We start from the raw sequence: 22945 nt of genomic DNA, 5'->3' as shown, positions 1-22945 counted from the left end.
GCCAAGCGGTGGATTATTCCTTGAAAGATTTCCTTCCATGTTTGACTTTCAAAGGTAGTCAACCTTGTATGGAGCAAGCTCCGAGTTACAACTACGGTTGTTAGCCGTAGAGGTTGTTTAGTGTTTGGTCCGCGAGAGCTATTTTATTTCGCTCAAGTCCGCCGGTAAACCGGTGAGGACCCCCCTATCCGCCACCTGGGACGCGCCACGTCGGAGTATCACCTCTCCGCCTGCTACGACACCGTAGTAGGTTCGTGGGGATTCTTACTTCATAAGCAGTTTAATACATTTTTTTCCCCGGTTGTAACACACCCAATCAGTGTACAACGCCATACATTTTGTTTTTTGTACCATGACTTAGAGAGCCGTGTCAGCTGCAGCTAAACCGACTTCAACGCGTTTCGATCCTCCGACTCTCACAGAAAACTGAACATCGCGTGGCATAAACTATACAGCTACCATACAACAGGCTGGTAGAAATAAAACACAGATGCGATGTTTCTCATTGACACAAATGTGGAAGACATCGCAACATATGGAAACTGGAAGAGTTTGCGGTTTTGTAGAGCGCTTCCAGCAACTATTCGAAGGTGATTATCTGTACAGTTAATCTCATCTTCCCATCGAAATGGTAGTGGATGTCTCGGATGCTTCGTTTGGAAAAGCTTTGTTGCTTCATTCTCCAGTCATGTACATGATTACTGTTCCAGTGTTTACCATCGCCGGAAGATGCTGTTCACAACAAGAGTGAGGTAGCACAAATAAAAAGAGGTACTGTTATCTTACTGGTGGAAAAAAAATAAAAAAAAATACATTTGTAGAGTATCGCAGCATTTGGAAATAGCATGAGTCTGTAGCAAAGAGGAACGCTTCCAAACAACTCTATTAAGGTGATGGATGACCTCTACATTTAATCCTATGTTCCACAGGGACAAGCAGCAGATGTCCAGTGTTCGGCCAAGGTTCCCTACATCTCAACAGAGTGGTGTCAGTCAAGCATTATGCGGAAATCAACAGCGTAGCTAGTGGACGGTCGGGATTGGAAAGACGCCATTGATATGGAGCGATGTAATGTAATACACACCGCAGTTGATAGCGAAATCAATTTTAGCAATTTTGCCCAGAAGTCGGAGAGAACAATATTAACCACATTCTGCAACCTCTGTAGAAACAGAGTGAGTTGAGTTAACGCTGTAAGAGCGTGTTTTGACCACTCAATGGAAGTGGGAACATGTTGTCGTAGCTCCACCACCCGTGTATGATGTGTAAGATCAGCATCAAATGAAGGCTGCTTCTACAACACGACGACAGTACGAACTGTTACGGTGGTGTTTCTTACTGGGAAAATTAGGATGACTCAACATCGAAGCAGAGCGGCATTTCGGACAGTATTTCTGCCTGAAAGTGTAACTCTATCAGCGACCGTGTGTGCCTGTAGACTCAAGACCGCTTTTTATCTATATATATGACGGTAGTATCTGTTTCCGAAAGAACAGTTACCGTGGATGACCATGCAGCTTTGCTAGAAATGAAATGATAATTAAATGGTCACCCTACCTGGAAGCAGGCGTTGATACACTTCATTGGGGACATGTTGAAAATGTGTGCCCCGACCGTGACTCGAACCCGGGATCTACTGCTTACATGGCAGACGCTCTATCCATCTGAGCCACCGCGGGCACAGAGGATAGTGCGTCTGCAGGGACTTATCCCTTGCACGCTCCCCGTGAGATCCACATTCCCAACATGTCCACAACACTACATTCGTAGTGCGCCTAATAGATGTTTGCCCATCATACTCATTACTCGTGGCAGATTAATCTACCAAGTCCCGTGCGAGTTCGGGCATAGCGTGTGCGTTCGCACAAGAAGGTCAAAGGCCGGGAACCCATATTTTAAACTATATATATGACGGTAGTATCTGTTCCCGAAAGAACAGTTACCGTGGATGACCATGCAGCTTTGATGGAAATGAAATGATAATTAAATGGACACCCTAGCTGCAAGCAGGCGTTGATACACTTCATTGGGGACATGTTGAAAATGTGTGCCCCGACCGGGACTCGAACCCGGGATCTGTAAGCAGGTTGTGTAATTTGTTCAACAAGCTGGAAGAAATTGCTTAATATATAATTTTTTTTCTTTACTCTGATGTCGGTTTCGGAATAACGTGTACATTCTGTGGTGATTGGTAATTCTCGCATCAAAATAGTCGAAGTTGTTTTTCCTGATTTTACGCAGGGTGGGCATGTCTCTGCTGATCATATGTGATCGTTGGCAGTACACTTCGCCGGCCGTCACAAAATAATGATAAGTTACTGCAGTCAAACGTAAAAACTATACCGATTTTACTCATAAAACGAAAAGAAAATGGTCTTTACCTATTTTCATGGAAAAAAGAACACTTCTTTTTTTAAATAGATGCTTGATTATAGAAGCGTTGACATCAAATACAATTGTTCTCCATCGCCGAACGGCGGGATGCAGAGGGTGAGGGGAAGAGGGGGGGAGGGAGCGGCCTGTCTAATATGGTGGTCGGACACAGCCACTTTCTGTCCTGGGAAGGGGGGGGGGGGGCGGCGTGTGGGGCCTCTGTCGCTATATTTTAGATGAACAAGTTGCACTTGAGGCAGTCGGCCTTTCATCTCCTATTGTTTAGTTGACTATACACGCTACTGTGCAGGTGTAGGAATGTCGCCTTGAGATGGTGGAAAGCCGAGTTTTGAGGACCGTCTGGACCATTCTCTGGATGGGCCGGGTTAGGCTACTTAATTTCCCTTTTGTGTTGTCTAGGACCGTCGCCTTAAGGCGGTGGCCAGATTGTGGCAGTGAATGGCAGACTGCGGCCTGCCCGCACAGCTAGGTGGTTGGTGGAGCAACTGGCCATTTAAAAAGGAACATGTGTCCCCCCATAAGTGGATGGAGGGAGGGAGGGGTGGAAGGATTTAGGAAGGTGGCCTCGATTTTCGGCCGTTTGTGGACGCATATCGAGGAGAGCATTCATTCAACTACCGCCTCCTCTGCAGTCTTTTAGGATGACGATTTTCCACAGTAGATGTGCTGCATTGTGACCCGTTCATCATGAGTGCTGGTTTCTTCACGACAATTTTGAAATGTAATTATAACTGTGACGCATATTTTTTCCATCAGTTATGGTAGCATGTGTGGTGTCACCGACAGACACCACACTTGCTAGGTGGTAGCCTTTTAAATCGGCCGCGGTCCGCTAGTATACGACGGACCCGCGTGTCGCCACTGTCAGTAATTGCAGACCGATCGCCGCCACACGGCAGGTCTAGAGAGACTTACTAGCACTCGCCCTAGTTGTACAGCCGACGTTGCTAGGAAAGGTTCACTGAGAATTACGCTCTCATTTGCCGAGACGATAGTTAGCATAGCCTTCAGCTAAGTCAATTGATACGACCTAGCAAGGCGCCATTTACCCTTTGCTATGTATCTAATGAAGCATGTACAGAAACAAGAACAATGTTCACCAATTGTGGATTAAAGTTAAGTATTCCAGCAGCTACGTACTTTTCTTTATAACATTCATTACGTATCCTGTTTCAGACCTCACGCCAGCCTGCGTGAGTTTAAGCGCGTGCCTTTCGGTTACCCGTCACTGTGGACTGGCTGTCTTGTCAGTCCACAACAGCATGTATTGGCTTCGATTACCTGGGCTGCAGGATGGTTTTTGAGCAGACATCTGGAGTGAACTCCAACGTCAAACAACGATAGATACTGTATACTTACTGGTAATACACTTTTTAAACTCGTCTCTGTGCAACATCAGCATCTCATCAGTTGAACGTATTTCCCGCCAAAAAGAATAAAGGTAGTACCTTACACCCCAGCCTTTTCCCCACCAGCTTATAGGTGTAGGGTAGAGTTTGAGTGTATCTGTCGCTAGTTTCGTTTGGTATTACGAAATTTTCTCCCAGCAGGATAACACCAGTTGTATGGTGTCATCGGTGTTGTGTTTGAGCTGTATTGCACGTTTATGCCGTCCTTGTGTAGCACTATGCATATAGTTGTGTAATTAGGACCAATCTTTGTGATTAATTACATAATTAGGGTCGACCTTTGCGTCAGTTTCCCAACAAAAATAAATAAAGTTCACTAACCTAACCTGCCTCTCCTGCATCTGGACTGTTTCAATGCGTTGGTGGAGGGGGGGGGGGGGGCGGCACTTGGTCATTCCATCCAGTAGAATCAAGATTCGATTTCCAGAAAGTGCACCACCATTTTTAATTGCCCTCCAATTCCAAGCACCTCTGGAGGTTTAATTGTGTTAGAAGGGTGCACTTGGGCTTTCCACCCAGGAGGAGCAGGGTTTGAGTCCCAGAAAGTGAACAGCCAATTTTAATTTCATGTCAGTTCCTGGGTGGGGGTTTGGTGATATGTCATTACAGCCCTGGGACAAAGAAATTATGACGAAAATTCGAAATTTCCACCAATAGCGTAGGTTCGGGGGAGAGGGATGGGTGAGGGGGGAGAAGGGGTGGAGGGGGCTGGTGCACACAGGCAGACGATAAAACATGTGTCGTCATCCGGGGTGGGGGTGGGATTGGTCAGGGGCGGGTGTGGGAGGGGGAAGGGGTGATTAATTGATCAATTTAATTAATTTGCATATCAATTTGATACCAAAAGTAGCTCCACTACCCTGCTAATCCCGACTAGTCTAAATTCTTGAAGAGCCGGGATCCGAGATTCTTAAACTTACGTACTCTTTATACCAAAGAGCGATTGACTCGCAGATCCTCATTTGTAAGGGTTTGGATGTTGTGTGACAGTCGTAAAATGGGTTTTTTGACATCCATATTTATATGTAGATTTCTTCTGTAATCTCCTACTACGTCTACGAGTTGTCGACCATGAGCAGTCAATACTGTACCATCAGCATAGCGAATGCTGTCGATGGAGACTCCATTGACCTTGATATTCGTAAGATAAGAGCTTACGGTACAAGACATTAGTAACTCCATAAAAAAAAAAATAAAAAAAAAATAAAAAAAAATAAAAAAATAAACCGCTCGCCTCTTTGTAGTGCTGCAGACGTTGTAGTAGTATTTTCAGAGAATCACGTGACCCTCCACCTCTGACGTATGCCACAGCACTGGCCGGCCGGAGTGGCCGAGCGGTTCTAGGCTCTACAGACTGGAACCGCGCGACCGCTACGGTCGCAGGTTCGAATCCTGCCTCGGGCATGGATGTGTGTGATGTTAGTTGGTTTAAGTAGTTCTAAGTTCTAGGGGACTGATGACCTCAGAAGTTAAGTCCCATAGCCCTCAGAGCCATTTAAACCATAGCACTGAATTGGTGTGTGTGTGTGTGTGTGTGTGTGTGTGTGTGTGTGTGTATGCTGTCGTCAGATTCGTTGTCGTACCAGCGTGCACTGACCAACATGTCTACAAGGAGCGGTTCTCCTCACCAGAGAGAACCCGTCTCTCAGCCGCCAGAAAGCGCTGCCCCTGTGAGTGCGAGCCTGTCTCGACCAGTTTCCGAGCGAATACTGCGGCTGAAACTCGTGCAGTGGACGCCTCGTATAATGGGCTGCCTCACGAAGCGGCCGTCGCTCACTGCGACACTTGCGTCCTGAAGCTTCACGTCTCCAGTGGGCCCAACGAGGCACTAACCAGCAGCAGCCGCCGACAGGAGGCGGAATGGTCCGACGAGTCGCTATTTTTCGTTTCTCCAGATAAGGTGAGGCACCCGGCAGTGTCGGCTCTATGAGGCCGTGGGGACTATGCAGAGTTCCGGCCAGATGTAGCACTGCAGATGGCATTCTGGGGGTGCTTCTCGTACCGAGACTCGGGTCTAGTCATTCACGTTGCACGAACCGCGATGTTTCCTTCGACATTCTCATCTCGGTGGCCAGCATGCGGTGGACGCTACCACCTGCCAATATGGCGGCACGGGGAGCACTAGTCCGCGTTGGCGGACACAACACCCAGGCACCCAGCCGCCCAGCTGTCCTGCAATACCACAAGAAGCGTCTAGCAGTCTTTCGAATAGCAACAAACAGCATGCCCATAAATATTGTAGCTCTACGGTGTGCGATCGACAACAAGTTGGTTACTATTAAAATCAGTCTTGATCACAAACTTATTTATTCTGGTAACCGGTTTCGACCACGCCTGTGGTCATCTTCAGACCTACAAGTCAAATACAAAGTCTGATCAGAGGGCCACATATATTAAAGAAAATTATATAAAACTACAAAGTTATAAAACGATGAATTACCAAAATGCTGTATGGGCAAGAGCCTCCTTCTGGTGGTAAATCACTGCTAGATAGAGCAGTGCACGTCTTACTTATATGCTGGAGGCTCCGCCCACTTTTGACAGAATGATGTCATCGCTAACCAATGGTTAAAAGTGAAGTAACTACATAAAATTTCGTAATTAAAAGAACAATGGCAAGAATGAAAAATAAAAATACATGGAACTTAGTTGGTTCAATAGTTATTGTCACATAAAATACGTAAAAATATTAAACATATGAGATAAATAAAAATCGTTTCGACAGTGTATTGGTTGCCCTCTGTAGGCCTGTTGGAAAACCATTTAGAAGCTACTGGTTGCCATTGTAAGTACAGACGCCATTCCAAAGATGTGGCAGCCGGCTACTCTCCAACGAGTTTGTTGTAATATCGGTAGTGTAACACTGTCACGTCGGATGACGCACCATGAACACCAGCATGTTGTTATGGAAACGATAGACGCTATACAAGGGCGCTTTCCATTAAGGAAGTTGCAAAAATCGTTGACTGACGTCTTGTAGTAAATGCTGCACAGATGCAGTTTGAAGGTGTCCTTTTAATATTCTGACACTACGACTTCTAGTATTGTATTTTAAATTCCCTCTACTTTCTGACTAGTGGTATATACACGATTTATGTTTCTATATTTGTTTCATAAACATTTTTAATATACTTATGGGCAAATGATCTTATTCTATGATAACATAGTCTGTCTCATAAGTTTTAGCCACTCTTCAGTTTTTCCTTTTCCTTTATACTTTACAAAGAAACAAAAGTTAATATAAACTGGTATAATTTGTGTATATTTTTATTGACCAATAATGCATGTCACCTGTTTCAGTGTTTGTCACAAGTACCTGTTAATTCCGTACCTTACACTCTCATTGTTTTAATCTTAGTCTTCTAGTACTATTTTTTATACTTTAACTATATTTTTGTTTATACGACTGGCATGTAAAATAAAACATAGCATTGCTGTTCAATATTATCACACGTAAAATTTTCATTATATATAGGAGCGTCATAGGCAGTATTTTAAGAATACGCACAAGTACCGTAAACTCCCGATTACTTTCTTTCTCAGTTCTCATCTGCAAGAACTAATTATTATCTATCGAATAATCTATACAAATGGATGTCTCTTGTTACACCTTCAAACTGTATCTGTGCAGCATTTACTACAAGACGTCAGTCAACGATTTTTGCAGCTTCCTTAATGGAAAGCGCCCTTGTAAAGCGTCTATCGTTTCCATAACAACATGCTGCTGTTCATGGTACGTCATCCGACGTGGCAGTGTTAGACTACCGATATTACAACAAACTCGTTGGAGGGTAGCCGGCTGCCACATCTTTGGAATGGCGTCTGTACTTACAATGGCAACCAGTAGCTTCTAAATGGTTTTCCAACAGGCGTAGAGAGGGCAACCAATATACTGTCGAAACGATTTTTATTTATCTCATATGTTTAATATTTTTGCGTATTTTATGTGACAATAACTATTTAATTAGCTAAGTTCCAAGTATTTTTATTTTTCATTCTTGTCATTGTTCTTTTAATTACGAAATTTTATGTAGTTACTTCACTTTTAACCATTGGTTAGCGATGACATCATTCTGTCAAAAGTGGGCGGAGCCTCCAGCATGTAAGTAAGACGTGCACTGCTCTATCTAGCAGTGATTTACCACCAGAAGGAGGCTCCTGCTCATACAGCATTTTGGTAATTCATCGTTTTATAACTTTGTAGTTTTATATAATTTTCTTTAATGTATGTAGCCCTCTGATCAGACTTTGTATTTGACTTGTAGGTCTGAAGATGACCACAGGCGTGGTCAAAACCGGTTACCAGAATAAATAAGTTTGTGATCAAGACTGATTTTAGTAGCAACCATTAGTAATAACTTTGATCACTGTCTGCTCCCACGATGTATTCGAAAGTAATTAGGCAACAAGCTGCTTCAGCTTAATATGGTACACCTGAAGAAACTTACGGGCCATTATGAAGGACGCAGGTAGTGTTACGCAGTATTTTCGCGATGCCTGTTGGAGGTGACCGTTCTTCGACACTCTCCCAAACTCTTTCAGAGGATTCCAATAGTTTCATTTCTGCCTAAGATGTCTAAAACGAATGAAAGCAGCAGCCCTAGACGGAGTATTCCCAGAATGTAGCCGGCCGATGTGGTCGTGTGGTTATAGGCGCTTCAGTCTGGAACCGCGCGACCGCTACGGTCGCAGGTTCGAATCCTGCCTCGGGCATGGATGTGTGTGATGTCCTTAGGTTAGTTAGGTTTAAGTAGTTCTAATTTCTAGGGGACTGATGACCACAGATGTTAAGTCCCATAGTGCTCAGAGCCATTTGAACCCAACCCAGAATGTATCATGAATCATGCCAAACATGAAACGAAGTGGCTAAATAGATTTTTCTCACACTGCTCGAGCAAGGGTCAGGTACCAGCACATTTAAAGACAACAAAAAACCCTTGCAGTCCTCGAACGGCGGAAACCGAAAGACGATGCCTCGAGCTATCGTCCAATCGCCCTTCTCGGGGTCTATAATAAACTACTGGAACGACTTATCTACAACAGGATTTACCGAACGCTTCAGAGTAAAGCGCCTTCGAGCGAACCAGGCTTCAGGCAAAACTATAGCTGTTGTGAACAAGTGCCGGCATTAATTTTTTATATCGAGGCTGGTCTCCAGACAGGATTAAAAACTTCACAAGCGTTTGTAGATCTAACAGTGTGGCTGGATGGACTGATGTTGAAGCTAAAGCAAACTCTACCTTGCTTAAGACTAACGGCGCTATTGTCCAACATGTTGAAAACCGGTATTCCTGAGTGTGCCTTCATGAAAAAACGAAGAAGTCATACACAATAAAGAACGCTCTACCATCAGGATCTGTCCTGCCCCACTTGTGACGGTGCATAACGGTTTACTACTGAGTAGAGACTCTCTGACCAGCTGTCCATACGAGCAAACTAATTGCCACTTTACCTGATGTTGCTCTCACCTTAGGTAACTAGGCTACGCATGACTCTGTCAAAAGGAATAGCTCGACTCAGTCATAGGGTGGAGCCGTGCACGCCTGCTTTCATGTCCAGCAGCTAACTCGCTGCAACTAATAATCTGTAGTTGTGATCCCACAGGCAAAAAGTCTACGTATTGGCTAGAACTCCGATTAATAAAATACACAGAAATATTAGGTAAAAGATAAATGAAGAATGCAATATAAAGGGTTCTATTCTAACGCCTGTAGTTGATTTAGATGGCACGGAATTATGTTGAATGATGTTCATTCTTGAAAGTATACCTCAAGTAAATGGAAAGTGGTCCTACTGTGCCTAATTAAAAAAAAAGACACAAAATAACCTTACCAAATGCAGTAAAGTTGCTTTCAGAGCTTTACGAGAATGGTAGCACAGTCCCCATGCTAAAGACGCGCGGAAACTGAGTTCATTTCTAGATTCATCATCATCAGTGTTCTGCCAAAAGGCAGGTTTTCACATGGTAGTTCTCCAGGCTGTCCGGTCTTCTGCCATCCTCTTCAGGTCTGCATAATTTCCTCTTCCCTTTATGTCGTCTATCATCTTGTATCTCCTTCTTCCTCTCAGTCTTCTCCCACAAACCAATCCTTCCAAAGCATCTGCTAGCAAGCACTCCCTTCTCAATGAATGTCCCAGCCAGTTCTTTTTCCTCTCTCTTACAACCTTCAGCAGATATCTTCTCTCACCAACCCTTTCCAATACTCTTTCAATTACTCACTCTTTCCATGCAGCGTATTCTCTCCATTCTCCCCCACATCCACATCTCAAATGCTTCTAACCTTTTTTCATCCCCTCGTCTCAGCCCCATATAGTGCCACACTCCAGACAAAACATTTGCCAAACCTTTTCCTTAGACCTTTATCTAATTTGCCACATAAGAGTCTCCTCTTCCTGTTGAATGCGTCCTTCACTATGGCAATTCGAGTTTTCACCTCCTGGTGACATTTCAAGTCTTCAGTTACTGTGCTTCCAAGATATTTAAATGCACTTACTTGGCTAATGATAGATTTTCCTATTTTAATATTGGACAGTTTGTGTCCTGTACTGATGACCATACTCATTGTTTTTGCTGTGTTTATCTGCATCCCATATTCCACACAAGCTTCATTCAGATCCTTCAGCATGTTATTCACTGTCCGCTCACTTTCTGCCACTAATACCATGTCATCAGCGAATCTTATACATTCTATCCTCTTTCCACCAATACATATTCCTCTTTTGCCATCTAAGCATTTCCGAATAATCTCTTCAATGTATGCGTTAAACGTCAGTGGGGAAAGCCAACAACCTTGTCTAACACCTCGTCCAAGGCTGCTTCCTCCTGATATTTCATTTCCAATCCTTATCCTTACTTTCTGGTGTAAATATAGATTCTGTATCAGTCGTCTCTCTTTCCAATCCGCCGGCCGTTGTGGCCGAGCGGTTCTAGGCGCTTCAGTCTGGAACCGCGCGACCGCTATAGTCGCAGGTTCGAATCCTGCCTCGGGCATGAATGTGTGTGATGTCCTTAGGTTCGTTAGTTTTAAGTAGTTCTAAGTTCTAGGGGACTGATGACCTCAGATGTTAAGTCCCATAGTGCTCAGAGCCATTTCAACCAGCCTTTCCAATCCACTCCTTTCCTCTTCAAAATATCCATCAGCTTGTTCCAGTGAACTCTGTCAAAAGCCTTTTCTAAATCTATGAAAACAGCAAAGATTTCTCTACCTTTTTCCTTATATCTTTCCCCTATAGTTCTTAACCGGCCAATAGCATCTCTTGTTCCTTTTCCTCTTCTAAATCCAAACTGCTCCTCTGCAAGCCCTCTATCCAGCTTGCCATATAGCCTTCTATTCAACACTCTCAGCAAGATTACAAATTTCTAGATTACAATACACTAAATATTCACCAGCTGAAAACAGTTCAGACTTCAACATGATGATTTATGAATTAACACTCGCGAAATAACGAATAGAAACTTATACACTCTGACTGTTATCAATCCCGTAATGCAATCATAAAATGTTGGGGTATCGCGGCGACCGTGCACCACCCAGACTCAGTCACCTACACGTCCGAATAATTCGCGTCACCTCAAGCAAGTCTGCCTTCGACCGGCAGCAACGTAAAAGTATCCCTTGTAGATTCAAACGAAAAGTGTCCTCAAAAGTTTAAGTCTTATAGCTGCCATTCACCGCCCAGAATCTATCACCACACGAACGAATAGCACACGATAGCACAGGCACATCTGCCTTCATCATAAACATCATAAACTCAACATAAAGTTCCTCCAGCACACCACCCGAAAAAAGTGTCGGTCTCGACTTTATCCCTGTGGTGTTCCGCCACTGCCAGTTTCTCCATTGGCCGAAGGTCATCCCTACCAAAAGTACGTCGTCTTCAAGTTCTACAGAAAGTGAACTCACTTCGTACGCCACAATCGCAGTGTAAACATTTCTTTATTGTTCCAAGATGACCAGTTTCAACACTCTTATGCTGCCATCTAATCTAAAGGGAAAACGTAAACTTGATAATGGTGGGTGGAGAGAGACTACAATTCATATCACGGGTTATGTAAGCACACGAAATTCCAATGAACTTTTCGCACCTGTCATAAAATTGCAACGATACGTTACCTGAAGTCAAAGCATAAAAGGAACTCTCACATATACCTGTCTTGATAGAAAACCAGTTGATAAAATGCACACAGTTGATGAAATCGTCGTATCATCTATACATGCTGGTGGTGAACATGATTCTCACTAGCAGTGCGCTAAGTAATCACGTGCTGCGGTTGCAAGCAATAAATAGCGGAGCACCAGAGAGAAAGGAGGATTTTTCAGTGTCCAGTTTCACGAGTAGAAGTGCCACCTCACCATACATATGAAAATACCATGGGCTTGTGTTCCAGATAAAATATGTACAAATTGCTTACTATGCGCTTGTTGGCAGTAAGAAAATAACAGTAACAATAAAAATTAAAAAAAATCTATGTCTTTATCTAACAGAGCGACGTGATGTAAAAAGAAAACCATACTGGTGCGAGCGCCGATGCTTTTCGGCTACACCTGGAGGGGTTCCGCGAAGTATCACCTGTGGTAGAGGGGGGGAAGGGGCTGTGCGCAGAAACCACGCTGCGCTGGACGTACTTCAAAAGTCGTCGGAGCCAGAGGCAGATGCAAGCTTTATAGGGCGCGAGGCGTCACGCACAGAACCAATCGAAATTATATATACCGTAAAAAACAACGCAAGTGACTTCAATAAAATTAAAGGTATGAATTGTTAGTAAAAGTGTGTATGTGAATAAGCCATACAGAGTGCAGAGGATGTCTGTACTCCACTCTGTGTGTCAAGAACTACTGTAAATGGGGAAATTGAAGCACGTGGCAATAACGATAATCAAGTAGATGGCCGTAATTAGTAACATGGCTGAGGGATGAAACATAACCTGTTATATCTCCAATCCCTAAGCATATATGATAACCGGGCTTCACATTAATGCAGTAAACGATGAAATACTGACTGCCATATGAGATACCGTTAAGCGCTGGATGCAAAGTGTGGATTCGTCATACAATCTGGGATACGTTACCTATAAGGTTTTGGGGTAAAGGAACGGTACCTACAGGCTGTTCTATTATAAGCGCCCACGTTTCAGTATACACACACTTTACTTATAAATTAGCCAAGTAAGTAAGCTGCAGTCCGCTGCTGTGGCTTATCTAGACTTACAAAACACCATCAAAAGTTCTAAAAAAAAGTATGGTCAGCTGACTAATTGGGCATTCAGAAGATTATCTGTGTATCCTTCTTATGTTTTCCAAATGGGGAGATCTTTTTTCACCCAGTTCAGAGAACACACAAATGTTTGTAACAGAACTGCCTTGAGGACAGTCTTCGCATATCTGAGCATAGAGTAGTAGGCATATGCCATAGTCCCAAACGTAAAAAGCTTAATATATTGGAAAACATAAAACTTAACATAAATAAAAAGATACCCATATCACCTTCTGACTGACGAGTCAGGGTCAGCTGACCATATTTTTTTTAGCATTTTTGATGGTGTGTTATAAGTCTAGATAAGCCAGAAGAAGAGACTGCAGGTTACTAAGTTGGCTGGTTGATAAATAAACTATGTTTGTACTGACCCTTAGGTGCTCATAGTAGAACAGCCTGTAGATACCATTCCATTACAACCAAAACCGTATAGATAACGTAACCCAAATTGTGTGACGAATCTGCAGTTTACATCCAACACTTAACGGGCATCTCATATGGCAGTCAGTATTTCATTGTTTACTGCATTAATCTGAAACCTGGTTATCACATACGCTCAGGGATTGCAGATGTAACAGGTTCCATCTCATTCCTCTCCATATTACAAATTACGGTCATCCACTTGATTTTCTTTATTGCTATGTGATTCAGTGTCCCCATTTACAGTAGTACTTGACACACAGAGTGGAGTACAGACATCCTCTAGACTCTGTACGACGTAGTGACATACGCACTCTTAGAATCAATTCATACTTTTAATTTTGCTGAAGTCATCTACATTATTTTTATGGTAAATATCATTTCGATTGATTCTGTGTGTGACGGCACGCGCCAAATAAGGCTTGCATCTACCTCTGGGTCAGACAACTTTTGGAGTTAGATCATCGCTGCGTAGTTTTTTTACACAACTCCCCCCTCCCCCTCCCCTGTTTCCGCGGGGTGATACTTCGCTAGACCCCTCCAGGTGTAGCCAAATAGCATTCGCGCTCGCACCAGTATGGTTTTCTTTTTACATCTCGTCGCTCTGTTAGTTAAAGATATAGGTTATTTTATTTTATTTTTGATTATTACGGTTGTTTTCTCACTGTCAATAAGCACATAGTATGCAATTAGTGCAGATTGAAAAAAAAGGCTCTGAGCACTATGGGACTTAACTGCTGTGGTCATCAGTCCCCTAGAACTTAGAACTACTTAAACCTAACTAACCTAAGGACATCACACACATCCAAGCCCGGGGCAGGATTCGAACCTGCGACCGTAGAGGTTGCGCGGTTCCAGACTGTAGCGCCTAGAACCGCTCGGCCACTCCGGCCGGCAGATTTCAAAATGGTTCAAATGGCTCTGAGCACTATAGGAATTAACATCTGAGGTCATCAGTCCCCTAGAACTTAAACTACTTAAACCCAACTAACCTAAGAACATCACACACATCCATGCCCGGGGCAGGATTCGAACCTGCGACCGTAGCGGTCGCGCGGTTCCAGACTGTAGCGCCTAGAACCGCTCGGCCACTCCGGCCGGCAGGTACAGATTTTATGTGGAACATTAGCCCATAGTATTTTTATATGTATGGCGAGGTGACACACTAATCGTGAAACGGGACAGTCTGAAAAATCCTCCTTTCTCTCTGGTGCTCCGCTATTCATTGCTTGCAAGCGCAGCATGTGATCATTTAGCGTTTACTACACATGCCACCCAGCGGCGAGGTAAGTACGAGTAACTTCAAAAAAAATTTGTGGTAAGAACTTATGGGACCAAACTGCTTAGGTCATCGGCCCCTTTGCTGACACACTACTTAATCTAACTTAAACTAAATTACGCTATGGACAACACACACATACACCCATTCCCGATGGAGGACTGGAACCTCCGACGGGGTAAGCCGTGACAAGACGCCCAAGACCGCGCGGCTACCTCGCGTGGCTACGAGGAACTTGGTGGCACGTCTACCGCCCCCTCTGTGTCAATACTCCCCTGACAGCGCAATGCTGGGCGACAAGCTCGTAAGAATCGTGTTCGCCACCAACATGCATGACGATACGAAGATTTTATCAACTGTGTGTATTCCACCATCTGGATTTTGATCAGGACCTGCATATGTGGAGAGTTCCTTTTATACTTTGACGTCATGTAATGTATCATTGCAATTTTACAACAAGTTCCAAAAGGTACGTGAAATTTTCCATATTACATAATCAGTGATATGAATTGTAGTCTCTCTCCAGCCCCTCGTTATTTTCTTTATGTTTCCCCTTAGATCATAGTGTGGCTGCATAAGGCTGTTGAAACCGGTCACCTTGGAACAATATGGAAGTGTCTACACTGCAATCGCGATGTACGAAGTGTGTTCATTTTCAACCATACAGATCGCCGCACAGTACCTTATAAAAGTTTTACAGGCTGATTTCACTGCACTTGACCATTTCCTGCACTAACTAATATATTAAAACACTATTTTAATAAAGAAATGTTGTAAACATTGTCACACTCAGACTATTCATAATAATTACCAGTAAAGGTCTGCTCGTAAATAGGTAAGCTAGTATTGTTACGCAAGTGCACTCCCTTTAAATGACAACCAACTGTCGTTAATTACTGTTTAAACAATTATTTACGTCTGCTTGACAGAAATGTCTTTTGGTTCTCTTTTCAGCAGTGGCATCAGCTAACACATGCAACTGACCACTTTTAAATTACCACAGTTTTTAATTGCACTTGCACTCAACATTTTAATAAAATTACTGACAAAAATAGTAAACTTTTCGTTAAATAACTTCCCAAGTATGATAACATATTTATGCTGTATTTACTTTCTGTGTTAGTGTGGAGAATACGACATTCTGACGACATTTGTGTAATAGAAAAAGATATGAAAAATGTCATAATCAAGAAATGAAATACCTACAGATAGCTAGCTTTCAGCGATGATAGCTTTAGCGCAGTTCTCTCATCTGAGATATGGTTTGTTGAAATCGCATGAAGCATTTAAAAGCTGTTACGTCACAGGTTCATTGTGAAAATATTTAGTCACTGTAAAATATTAACTTCAGGAGTTTTAACGATACTGAAAATGTTTTTGTGTCATTGAATCCTCCTCATTCTTTATGTAACTGTGATTTATTGTGAATTTCGTAGAGCTGTAAGAAGCCATCTTTGAGCTTGTCTGCCACTCTGCCAGTCGTCTTAAGCGTCCACGCGTCTTCCACATACCCCGCCACCGTAGCCACTGTTAGTGCTGGAAGGCGAGACTGTCGGTATACTATTGTGGTTTAGTAACCAATAATCAAATGACTTCCCGAATCCACGTAGATCAGGCACTGAGTGCCCACCTTACTGCAATCGACACATTCACAATCAGGATAGCAAAGCAAGAAGAGTTATTTATTCTATTGGCAAAGTATATTTGATGTACTTCAACATTTCAAACACTGTATCGATGTTCCCTCTACAGAACATGTCTTTTGTGCTATGAAATTTGTTCGATACTATAAATCAACTAACATTTTGTCGTTTCTTTACAATTTTACTGCGGCTAATCATAAACTTAAAAACACTGATATTAGCCTGTGCAGGAATGCTCATTTAACTCTCCTTTTCTCAGCAGCTGAACTGCACTATGAATTCATCAGTACCCTATTTGCATAATAAAACACTTCTCCCTAGCATTATTCTCTCAAACGAAGTTATCCCCAACACTTACTGATACAAACCTATTGAAAAATATTCCAAAATAACATGCGTTATAGAATTAAGCCACCTAATACATCCCCAAAACTGAACTTTGCACATAACTATACATTTTACTCCTAAAAACAATTAAAATTTTAATGAGGTTTGATGGCCTACACGCGGCAATTTTTTGCGAACAATAATTACAATTAAACTACACACTTTATATCGAAATCCACCCAGAATACTACAATTAACACATATAAATATCTCCTTGAAATTTTCCACGCAAATCTCATGTAGAGTACTATTTATATTTCGCTCTTTTATAAACGAAAAAAATTATGTTCTGCCGACCTTCGCTCACCAACAATTGTGCGGCCAATATATGTATTCCATTCTTGCATAGTGACATAAATTGTCCCTCCCTACTCTATCAAGTAAATTTTAAATTCTTCAATAGTTTACACAAAACAGAAAAAAAACTATAAAATTGTTAAAACCTACACATTAAAATACACTTACGTAATACGTGTACTTGTACCCATCACGTGCTTCATACACAAGGTGCAACTCCGCCAGAACTGCCTCTTATAACGTCGATCTCGCCAGTCTGAGTACCTTCTGAATCTCACTTTTTCCGGCTTTTTCAACTGCTCGAATTCGGGCCCCCTATCCTTGTTCACCAACGGACTCATACGCATGCAGACAATATTTGTGACTACTGCTGGAAGAACTTTTATAGTTTCGAGAGATGTACACTTCCTTTCTTTAGCAACATCGATCATTTCACCTATAGGCTGCATACTTTTAATATCACCTCTCTCCAAACATCGCTCACTTAAAAGATCATTTCCAATATCCCTTCCTTTCTCCTCTATATCTATTGAACACATTATAATTTCAGACCAACCGTCAATCTCATGAACCATTCCCAGATTTTTCCGATCTGATTCTAATTATCTGTTGCATCTAAATCTTCTGCAAAATAAGTAATTTTGTCGCCCTCTTCAGAATAAAATATTATGTCTCCTTACTCTGATGTAATGCTGTCAATACCTTCAACCTCCTCACAATTACTCACACTACTTACTTCTTCCCCATTAAAAAAAAAAAACCACTCACTTGAATGATTTTTCATCTGCAGCAAAGTGTGCGCTGGTATGAAACTTCCTTGGCCAATTAAAACTGTGTGCCGGAGCGAGCCTCGAACTCAGGACCTTTGGCTTTCGCGGACAAGTCCTTCTTTTCAAATTCTACTACTCTATCTGACTAAAACATATTTAGTGGTTACTTCCTCCAGCGCCTTTGCCTCAGCACACAATTCTTAACATCGCCACACAACTCACCCCAATCTTTTCCAATTTTTCTCCAAAATCTTTTCCTACTATATTGACTCTGGTGGTAGCCAAGCCACCCTCCTCAGAAACATTGCCCACACCTGTCCTTACAACTTCTAATTTTGATCGATCGCGTCTTCTTTATTCGATTTATTTTTTTTCATCTCAGATTTTACAGTTTCTGATACATTTGTCTCTACATCCTCAATTTTTTTCTACATTCTCAATTTATGTTTCTATGGACTCTTTCTTTTCTTCCTACTAAATCTGAGTCTGTTTTTACAGAGCTTATCTCTGTTATTACTGAACTTAGCTTAGTACTAAAAGCCCCCATGTTGATGTTGTTGTTGTTATGGTCTTCAGTCCTGAGACTGGTTTGATGCAACTCTCCATGCTACTCTATCCTGTGCAAGCTTCTTCATCTCCCAGTACTTACCGCAACCTACATCCTTCTGAATCTGCTTAGTGTATTCATCTCTTGGTCTCCCTCTACGATTTTTTCCCTCCACGCTGCCCTCCAATGCTAAATTGGTGATCCCTTGATGCCTCAGAACATGTCCTACCAACCGGTCCCTTCTTCTTGTCAAGTTATGCCACAAACTCCTCACCAATTCTATTCAATACCTCCTCATTAGTTATGTGATGTACCCATCTAATCTTCAGCATTCTTCTGTAACACCACATTTCGAAAGCTTCTATTCTCTTCTTGTCCAAATTATTTATCGTCAATGTTTCACTTCCATACATGGCTACTCTCCATACAAATACTTTCAGAAACGACTTCCTGACACTTAAATCTATACTCGATGTTAACAAATTTCTCTTCTTCAGAAACGATTTCCTTGCCATTGCCAGTCTACATTTTATATCTTCTCTACTTCGACCATCATCAGTTATTTTGCTCCCCAAATAGCAAAACTGCTTTACTACTTTAAGTGTCTCATTTCCTAATCTAAATCCCTCAGCATCACCCGACTTAATTCGACTACATTCCATTATCCTGTACTGCATTGGTCTCATACCACACTGGAAAGCCAAAGAAACTGGTATTCCTGCCTAATATTGTGTGGGTCCCCAGCGACCATGCAGAAGTGCCGCAACACGACCTGGCATGGACTCGACTAATGTCTGAAGTAGTGCTTTAGGGATAAATACGATAGTGCACTGCCTGTGCTATTCTGATGACGAAGCTCTGCGGCGACCACAGCCATTACGAAACACATACCGGGCATGCGACTTCCAAGCACAACGTCTGATATGTACGGGAATACACATAATGGAGTGCGAGTACAGATCGTAGACCTGTGGTTGGTGACGTACGGAATGTTGGCTCTAATCGTTGGTCGTGCACGGATACCCAAAAGGTAAGGCGACAGCTCGCAATAAGCGGGAAATCCGGGTTCGAGTACAGGTCCGGCGCAAATTTTCACTGTGGGCATTCCATTCTACAGCTGATGGTAGTCATCATTGGCAACTGCGAAGTCATCTGATGTGTTTCGTAACAGCTGTGGTCGCCGCAGAGCTTCGTCATCAGAATAACACAGGCACAGCAATATCGCATGCTCAATATGTTCATGTCTGTGGAGTTTGGTGGCCAGCAGAAGTGTTTAAACTCAGAAGAGTGTTCCTGGAGCCACTCTGTTGCAATTCTGGACGTGTAGGGTGTCGCATTGTCCTGCTGGAATCCGTCGGAATGCATAATGGGCATGAATGGATGCAGGTGATTAGACAGGATGCTTAGGTACGTGTAACTTGTCAGAGTCGTATCTAGACGTATCAGGGGTCCCGTATCACTCCAACTGCACACACCGCACACTATTACAGAGCCTCCACCAGCTTCAACAGTCCCCTGCTGAGATGCAAGGTCAATGGATTCATAAGGTTGTCTCCATACCCGTGCATGTCTATCCGCTTGATACAATTTGAAATGAGATTCGTCTGACCAAGCAACATGTTCTCAGCCATCAACAGTCCAATGTCGGTGTCGACGAGCCCTGACGAGGCCTAAAGCTCCGTGTCGTGCAGTCACGAAGGGTACACGAGTGGGCTCCGAAAACCCTTATCGATGATGTTTCGTTGAATGGTTCGCACGCTAATACTTGTTGATGGACCAGCATTGAAAGCTGCAGCAGTTTTCGGAAGGGTTGCACTTCTGTCACGTTGAACGATTGTCTCCAGTCGTCATTCGTCCCGTTCTTGCAGGAATTTTTCCGGCCGCGGCGATGACGGAGATTTGATGTTTTACCAGATTCCTCATATTCACGCTACACTCGTGAAATGCTCGTGTGGGAAACTCCCCATTTCATCGCTACCTCGGAGATGTTGTGTCCCATCGCTCGTGCGCCGACTACAACGCCACGATCAAACTCACTTGAACCTTGATAACCTGAAATCGTAGCAGCAGTAACTGATCTAACAACTGCGCCAGACACTTGTTGTCTCATATTACTTATGACTATATTTGAATACACATGTCTATACCAGTTTCTTTAGCCGGCCGAAGTGGCCGTGCGGTTAAAGGCGCTGCAGTCTGGAACCGCAGGACCGCTACGGTCGCAGGTTCGAATCCTGCCTCGGGCATGGATGTTTGTGATGTCCTTAGGTTAGTTAGGTTTAACTAGTTCTAAGTTCTAGGGGACTAATGACCTCAGCAGTTGAGTCCCATAGTGCTCAGAGCCATTTTTTGAACCAGTTTCTTTGACGCTTCAGTGTAGATTGCACTGCCACCTCATTAGAGCTCAAATTTGACAAAACTTCTTTTAAGCACGCCTTTGAATCAATGGCATTTACATCCCCTTTATCCGACATCGGAGTGTTTGCCCCACTGATATTGTCGCTATGAATACTACCACGTTCAGATTTAGGTCTAACTAGCCCACTAGCATTACGTGAACCACACAGACCGGATAATTGCTTAATTGTTGGAAGCTCCGTCACTGATGATGACTGCCGATTCTCACATGTTGACATTATCGGCGCACACGGGTGGATGTATGGGATGGGTCTTGCGTCTAGGTGTATTACAGGGGGATGAGCCTAGAGGTAAGGGGTTGGGAGGAGAGGTTGCCTAGTGACGGATGAGTATATTGTGTAGGTTCGGTGGAAGGCGGAAGCCACCTTGTGAGGGGTGGGAAGGATATTGGACACGACATTTCTCATTTCAGAGCACGACGAGAGGTAGTCTAAACCTTGGCGGAGAATGTAATTCAATTGCTCCGGTCCTGGGTGGTACTGAGACCTGTCCCATACATCCTCCCACCACCACCTACTCCAATCCGATCACAAACATCACCTATCCCATCAAAGGCAGGGATACCTGTGAAACCAGTCATGTGATCTACAAGCTAAGCCGCAACCACTGTGCTGCATTCTATAGCATGACAACCAACAAGATGTCTGTCCACCTGGATGGCCACTGACAAACTGTGGCTAAGAAACAAGTTGACCACCTGGTTTGCTGAGCACCCTTCCAGACATGACATACTTATTTCAATGACTGCTTCACAGCCTGTGCCATATGGACCCTTCCCACCAGCACCAGTTTTTCTGAACTGCGCAGTTGGGAACGTTCCCTGCAATACATTATGTGATCAAAAGTATCCGGACACCTGACTGAAAATGACTTACAAGTTCGTGGCGCCCTCCATCGTTAAATCTAGAATTCAGTATGGTGTTGGCCCACATTCAGTCTTGATGACAGCTTCCATTCTCGCAGGCATACGTTCAGTCAGGTGCTGGAAGGTTTCTTGGGGAATGGCAGCCCATTCTTCACGGAGTGCTGCACTGAGGATAGGTATGGATGTCGGTCGGTGAGGCCTGGCACAGAGTCAACGTTCCAAAACATCTCAAAGGTATTCTGTAGGATTCAGGTCTGGCTCTGTGCAGGCCAGTCCATTCCAGAGATGTTATTGCCGTGTAACCGCTCCGCCACAGGCCGTGCATAATGACCAGGGGCTCGATCGTGTTGCAAGATGCAGTCGCCATCCCCGAATTGCTCTTCAACAGTGGGAAGCAAGAAGGAGCTTAAAACATCAATGAAGGCCTGTGCTGTGATAGTGCCACGCAAAACAACATGGAGTGGAAGCCCCCTCCATGAAAACCACGACCACACCAAAACACCACCGCCTCCGAATTTTACTATTGGCACTACACACGCTGGCAGATGACATTCACCGGGCATTAGCCATACCCACACCCTGCCATCTGATCGCCACATTGTGTACCGTGATTCGTCACTTCACACACCGTTTTTCCACTGTTAAATCGTCCAGTGTTTACGTTTCTTACACCAAGCGAGACGTCGTTTGGCATTTACCAGCGTGATGTATGGCTTATGAGTAGCTGCTCAGTCATGAAATCCAAGTTTTCTCATCTCCTGTCTTACTCTCATAGTACTTGCAGTGCATACTGATGCAGTTTGGAATTCCTGTATGATGGTCTGGAGAGATGTCTGCCTGTTACACATTACGACCCTCTTCAACTATCGGTGGTCTTTGTCAGTCAACATACGAGGTCGGCCTGCACGCTTTTGTGCTGCACGTGCCCCTTCACGTTTCCACTTCACTATCACATCGGAAGCAGTGGACCTAGGGATGTTTAGGAATGTGGAAATCTCGCCTACAGACGTATGACACAAGTGACACCCAATCATCTGACCATGTTCGAAGCCCATGAGTTCTGCGGAGCACTTTCTGCTCTCTCACGATGTCTAATGACTACTGAGGTCGCTGATCTGTAGCACTTGGCGGTAGGTATGAAAAACGTATTTTTTGTGGGTGTCCGGATACTTTTGATCACATAGTGTATATCCTTCTTTCCCGTTACCCTCCTGGCCTCAACCTTTGTTAGTCATTGTCCTCACCCATCCAGCTCCTTCCC

The 22945-nt window shown here is 43.5% G+C and overlaps 1 protein-coding gene across 1 annotated transcript in view; it reads left to right on the top strand.

The window, feature by feature from the left end:
- The window catches only part of LOC124799170 (neuronal acetylcholine receptor subunit alpha-4-like), a 189837-nt gene that overhangs the window by 10783 nt on the left and 156109 nt on the right, over nucleotides 1-22945 (top strand). The window lies entirely within an intron of this gene.

Source organism: Schistocerca piceifrons, chromosome 5 (genome assembly GCF_021461385.2).
Source record: "Schistocerca piceifrons isolate TAMUIC-IGC-003096 chromosome 5, iqSchPice1.1, whole genome shotgun sequence".
NCBI lineage: Eukaryota > Metazoa > Arthropoda > Insecta > Orthoptera > Acrididae > Schistocerca > Schistocerca piceifrons.
The sequence above is the reverse complement of the archived record's forward strand: the minus strand, read 5'-3'. Positions and strand labels throughout refer to the sequence as shown.